The following is a 6926-nucleotide window of genomic DNA, read 5'->3' as shown; positions in this document are numbered from 1 at the left end:
AAAACTACCTTCCGATCTCCAACCTTCCCTTCCTCAGTAAAATCCTGGAAAGGGTAGTCACCACCCAACTTAATTAGCACATGTCCCACTATGACCCTTCAATCTGGCTTCAGAACACACCATAGTAGTGAGACCGCCCTCATTATAACTACCAATAACCTCCTCATCGGCACTGATTCCAGCCACATAAGCATCCTCATTCTCCTGCACTCTCCTGGCTCCATTTAATCCTTTCCAATAGGAAACAGTTCATCACCTTCAGCAACTCCGGTTCTCTCCTGCCACAGTCAAACAAGGTGTGCCTCAAGGCTCTATGTTTAGACTCCTGTTCACCATCTACATGCTCCCCCTTGGCCAGATAATAGGCCACCACAGCCTCAGTTTCCAGTGTTATGCTCAAACCATCCACGCAGCTCCCCCTTCTGTCACTTATTGACTGGCTTAATGAAATAAAAACTTGGATGTCATATAACCTACTCAAACTCAACACCAGTAAGACAGAGCTAATGTTAGTGGCTCCCAAGCCGCTGCTCCAGAGGGTCGTAGATCTCAATGTAGATGGTTGCTCCATCTCCCTATCCTCAAACGTTTGCAACCTGGGTGTCATTTTAGCAGGGAGTAGCAGAAAAATCTGGGCCCTTGGACATAAGCATTCTCTACTGGCCATCCATTGGACTTTTGGTGACAGAGCTTTTAGTGTTGCAGCACCCAACCTTTGGTACTCTATCCCTTCAGAGATGCAGCGCTCCCTATCTGGACACTTTTAAAAAAAATGCTAAATATCCAGCTCTGTACAAAGAACTATAATCATTAATTACCTTTTTTGCATGTGTGTGTCTTTCTTTATGTGTGAAGTGTAAAGCGTCCTTGGGTGCCTTTAAAGGTACTATAAAAATCTAAGTTGTTATTATTATTATTATATCATGGAGCTAACCTTCTAACATGGTCCTAACGCCAGACTCACAGTGGAGCGTGTGTGCGTGTTACGGCTGCCAGAGCTATGAACAGAATTGGCTGCAGTGTTTTCCAGGTTGGGTGTGAAAGACTAAGAACAAGGCTTTAAAAAGAGCTATAATTTAGTTTAGGCTTAGAGTTGATTAGTAGGCTAGAGTCGAAGATTTCAGTGAGACAAAATAAATGAATTTGATATTAAATCCGAGCTGCTCTATCCAAAGTGGAATGTATGCTTTCTCTTCTAATCAGACCAGGTCTTCTCCAGAAAGTCCACCAATGATCTACAAAGGCCACACAGTTTGCTGGACACCACCTCGACAGCCAGTAATGGAATGATGACATGCGGCTATACATGTCATCACTGGTCAGATTTGGCAGGGGTCCAGAGAAAACTACGGATACATTGTCTTTGCATTTGTACACACTCAACATTAATTTTAGTGACGTCCAACTGGCATAATCAGGTGTCGTTACCGCCAACATGAATAACAGCCTGCTGACTTGCAGTGTGAAATTCCTCTTTTTATTTGTGGATAACATGTTTGTGAATGAAACTTGGCCACAAATGGAGCAGAATAGAGCCTTAAAGATTAATTTACACTTTTATTCAGAGACTATACAGGTGTTGATCCGGATACCCAGAGGAATGTTCCACGGGCTCTCAGATACCAACGGGGCCCTGTGAGAAACCAAATACAACTTTACTACTCCTTCATCAACACAGTGGACGACCTACAGCTGACACCACTAGGGTATGTTACAGAGAATGTAAACATGTAAAGAGACTCTTTTTAGTGTTTTCTTTGCAGTTCAATTCATTTCTGTGTGTCATTCCCCAACATCTGTCGTTCTCCTTGTACCCTTTGATCATTCATCCAGATGTGTAGAGGACAGAGTGGCTCAGTCCCAGAGGCAGCTCTTCCATATCAAAGCATTGACACTGAAGGAGAAGGACAAGGAAAGAAAACAGAGCAGGACTAAAGAAGAGGAAACCTGTTTGAATGGGCAGGAAGAGGAAGAGCTTGTCTTGGACTCCCATGTCGTGATTCGCCACCACAAGGGCCCGGCCCTGATAGGACAGCCAATCAGGGTGTCTGTGAATCTGAGAGCCAACTTCAGTGCTGAGTTTGTTGTCTTAAGGTAGACACAAAATGTTGTCAGTATAACATTACTTTCACGCTCTTAAAATGCTGTCTTGTATTACACTCTGTATTACTCACTGCCAACAAACTCTTAGTTTTGCACTGACAATCTGTGTGTCTTTAGGCTGAAGATGAGGAAGGGCTTGGTGTCAATGGTGGCCCAGAGAACTCTGACCTCCGACCTGTGGGCAGTGACCCTGGAGAGAAGCCAACGCTCCAAACATGATGTTTTGTCCATCCTTTGCCACAAACAGAGCACACTCAAGCACACAAACAAGTAGGTCAAGAGTGTGACTTCATCTCAGTTCACTGTGACTGTGGCAAAGGGAGAAAGTCCATTCAGCTAATCTTGCGATAACTGTGCACAACACCTCAAGTAGTGAAAGCTATTACACACCAAAAGATGCAAAATGCTGAAGCCATCAAAAGTGTTTTTAACACATTTTACCATTCAAACAACCAAAGGTGTGTGTTTAAAGAAGTGCCAGTGTTCACACACAAATAACTGGTTGGCTAGCCTAACAGCAACTGAAACCCCCTGCTCCCACACCTTTTGAACAACTACATTATGGGGGCATGCATCCAGCAGGTTCTGTAACTTCCAGAAACTGACAATCCAGAAAGTGAAAAAGTAGGGACGTTTTGACCTTCTCGAGGAAAGGTGGAATGAGTAAAACAATTCCTTCATGTGTAGGACAGGACAGTAGAATTATTAATGCTTCAACATGACTTAAGGTGAATGGCATCCTTTTGATTTGATTTCCCTTATTGTAGAACAGTTTGCAACAGGACAGACAAAGCCTAAATCAAATGCCATTGCAAAGTGATCATATTTACTAAAAACAGGGCTGGACTGGGACAAAAAATTGGCCCTGGCATTTTTGGCCCAGGTGGCTCACCAAAATCGGTCGGACACCCCTCACCAACACACCATCCTTCCTAACATTGCACAAGATTGGGGCCATGACAAAAAGACAAGAATATATTTTAATATGCCTACTATTTAGAAAAAAAATGTATTGAAGAAATAGTTAAAAGGGGGGTCTGGTGGTCCTCCCCGAGAAGATTTTGAGTATTAAACACTTAATGTCCTGCATTCTGGGACATTTTCTGGAGACATTTTCTGCACCAGGGAAGCACAAAATTCAGGTGGCAGGTGACAATTCAGAATCTAAAAATATAATACAATGCAGTAATCAGTAGCTTATTATTGTTTTTAGCCTATGTTACTTTTTTGGGATAACACAGGTTTCTTCTATATTTCCATTGCATTGCAGGCCTACTGTACAAATAAACCTTTTTCATAGCATTTTTATTTGTTAATTTACATTTCTTGGTGTAAGCTTAACAAATGCTTTCAAAAAGGGGTGGGTAACCTACATGTCCCCAGTGTCCCCAGTGTAAATGACCCTCCTCCCTGCTCCCTACCTAGAGGTCAAGCTACTCCGTGCTTACCACTTCACCTCCACTCTCCTCCTGCTCACTTTCTCACTCAGCCCTGTCACTTTGTCCCTCTGCTTCGCTGTCTCACACCTCCTCCTCTGCCTGGCATTGGCCACGGTCTCCTTTACTCCTTCAAGTGCCTGTGCCCATGGGCGCCCCTATAGGGGGGAAAAGTTAGGACAATTCCAAGGGCCCCTGACTGACAGGTTTAGCAAGATAATCATATTAAATCATTGTCCCTGCCCCTTTTAGCAGACTAACAACAGATGAGTCAGCAGCAGCCCAGTCTGCCCATAACTGTAGCCTCCCTGTCCCAGTGAAGAAGGTGAGCAACACACTGTTAATGACATGCCAGTTAGCATCATGCCAGGGAGTCTGGAGATTTCTCTCTCTCTTGCTCTTTTTACCATAACAAAAAGAAAGAAAATGAAATATTTATTAATGATGAGAAATTCAAACACAAATTATTTTCTAACATAATGATCATTATGAAATAAAATAAGAAAAACATCTTCCTGTCTGTACTGGATGCTGGACAGCAGCTTACCTCATCCTGCATGTAAGTTACAGACAATATTAAAATAATCCAGTTGGATACATTCATTTAGATCAGCTTCAACATCAGGTACTGCAGCTGATGTTGAAGCTACTGCAGCTCCGGTAGCTAACATATCGGTTGTTTTCACGCATTTGGTGGCATCCATCTGAAAATTTCTTTTTGCTCCCGCAACAAAGAGCAGAGGGGGTATAGAAAATAACCCAATGGGCCGCTGTCCATGCTTTATGGGCTGGTCATTAGCCCATTATTTATAAACAGTTATATAAATACATAATTTACGTTACATCTGCCCCAAAGGTGCGTCGGCCCACATGGCATTTGTCCGGTATGCCAGATTACCAATCCAGCCCTGACTGAAAAAATTTCTAGGCACATATTCCCTCTGCAGTAAATCTCACTGTGGGCATACAGGGCACTATCTTTCACCCAGCGCAAAGCAGCGCAAGGCACAGTGCAAGTGTCATTGCTAGTTTCCAGCCGATGCAGCTGTCATTTCACAGCAAGTGTCCCGGTTGCTTAAATGGCAAATGCACTTGTGCCCATCTGTGCGCCCAGGGGAGTGTTGGTCTTAACATGGTGTGGTCAGGCAAATTGTACATACATTGCTATCTTGAGGTACCAGAAAGTGATTGCGCCACTGACCAAAAGACAACATTTCTAAAGTTACTTTAGGGGCACATTACTTCAATGGCAAGAGAAACGCTGTACGTATTTACTCACAAGGCACAGCAGCGTAACTTCATTGATTCATTAAAATCTCCCGACACGCCGACAGGATCGGTCAGGATCTAATGTTAATGCCTGTTCTGTGTTCTTCTACACATCCAAAAGGTCTTACTCACAGTCCAGATTCATACAGTCAAACTTTTTGGAGTAAAGCAGCAGTCCTCCTGATCATTCCTAAACTCCATAAGAGCGTCTAAATTATTTCAAAAGCTAAAAGTTGAATTCTGTGTCCTCAGGAGAGTTTTCTCTGTCCAGTCAACTCACATTTATGACTAAAGTTTTTTTGTTTTGCTGCTTTAATGTCCCACATTCATCGCTGTGATTTTATGGAAGCAATTTTAATCACTGACAGCAGCTTCTCGAATCATGAAAGTAAATACTGATACTGAAAAGACAACACTGATACCGCAATAAAACACAAAATAATGAAACCAATGCAGGGGAGAGATGTGACCCACGACTGGTTCATTATAGTTTATAATAATGTAGTGCAGTGAGGATCCAAACATTTCAAAGAGGAGACAGTGTCTGTCTGCCTGTTAACAGACTGGAGCTCCGACACTTCACTGATAAATCACAGAGCTTCAGAGTGACATCAGGCTACATAATCAGAGACAGTTTTTATATTATGTCCACTCCACTTTTGTCCATATCCCCCTTCTCTGCTGTGAGTCTGCAATGCAATCAGTCAATTGATGGTTTTAACAATGCGCCATTCATCCGCCATTATAATAGCAATTCTCCAAGGTACAAGCACACCTGGCTTTTAAAGGGAATGGGAGATGACTCTCTGATTGGTGTATTGCATGTTACACCCAAAACACACCCATGACTAATTCATAGACTAAGAACAAGCCTTTTGAACCATGTGCCTGGTGCGCTGATCCTTTTGTGCACGGTTTAACTAGCAGAATTTGGGTTGGACACGCCCGAAACGCAACTGCGCCACATGCTTTATGCTGTGCGCTTACATCGTTAAAATAGGGCCCACAGATTCTCTGATCTCTGTCGCCCTGCAGTCCCACTCTTCTCCAGCAGGTGGTGTGTCTATCAGTCGATGGCCTGAGGCAGAGTTTTGGTATTGCCATGACTGTGTCTGCTAACTGGTGGGTGGAGTACTCTGGGCGTAGTAACCCCATATCACCACATGGGGCTGCAACAAGCATGTTCTCATTCACTGATCGACACATCTTTGGCATCGCTCCCATTACAGAGGTACTTAATTCATTTATTCAATCGCAACCCAAAGATCATAATTATTATAATCTCCATCTACTCTTGTTTGTTTAAACATCATAGTGATTGTGTGTTTTCTGATCCTCAGAGTAACACCATCATCAACACAGCCATACTGACCAACCAGCCGGTGTCACTTCCTGTCATTGTACTGGCCATAAGTCGTGATGGGAAGATGTCAGATGTCACGTCTGCAGTCACGTGCCACTCTACCAACGAGAATACTGTCAAGGTGCAACACAGTCAAACATTAAACAAATCTGTTAATAGATTTAAAAGGTATAGTTGGGGCTGTATGAGGTACTTATACACAGTCAGTGTATCACCTGTAGTAGATGGCGTTGGCACATCCCAGTTTGGAGAAGGAGAGAGTTGTTCCGGCACAGAAGCAACGTACTGCTGTGGACAGGGTCAGCAGCTAACGTGTTTTAGCCACTTGAAAAGAGCCCCACAGGAATCAGTTTCAGTGTTGAATATTTTCAGCGCTTTACCTTGCTGTCAGACAGCCCTTTCCCTTGGAACTACATTTTCTCAGCTGTAGAACTTCCATATTCCTATGCATAAGTGCAAGGTCCGAGTACGTTCTGATAGTTTATTTTTTCGTTTGAATGATGAAACAAACAAACGAGAAAACCACCTTTTTTCGTTTGTCGTTTCAAACCAAAACGAAGAAACGAAAAAAAAGCTGTTCAAATAATGGTCCGATTTTGGTTTTTTGAAATTTCTATTTTTATTTCTCCGTTTGAAGATAGACATTAAGAAAATAAAGGCAGGTGGGCCAGGTGACCCGGAAGTAATGGTAAACATGTTAAAATAAAAGCCAAGCCTGTAAAACGGTCAGATCTGTAACATTATGCAGCACTAAC

The 6926-nt window shown here is 42.9% G+C and overlaps 1 long non-coding RNA gene across 1 annotated transcript; it reads right to left on the bottom strand.

The window, feature by feature from the left end:
* Window positions 1-1591: 1591 nt before the first annotated feature.
* Window positions 1592-6594, bottom strand: LOC123978345. Its single transcript, XR_006826924.1, has 3 exons — window positions 6387-6594; window positions 6181-6284; window positions 1592-1894 (listed from the first exon to the last, which is right to left on the bottom strand). It is a non-coding gene; the product is annotated as an uncharacterized LOC123978345 (long non-coding RNA).
* Window positions 6595-6926: the final 332 nt, after the last annotated feature.

Source organism: Micropterus dolomieu, linkage group LG01, assembly GCF_021292245.1.
Source record: "Micropterus dolomieu isolate WLL.071019.BEF.003 ecotype Adirondacks linkage group LG01, ASM2129224v1, whole genome shotgun sequence".
NCBI lineage: Eukaryota > Metazoa > Chordata > Actinopteri > Centrarchiformes > Centrarchidae > Micropterus > Micropterus dolomieu.
Note: the sequence above shows the minus strand (reverse complement) of the source record. Positions and strands in the feature narration are given on the sequence as shown.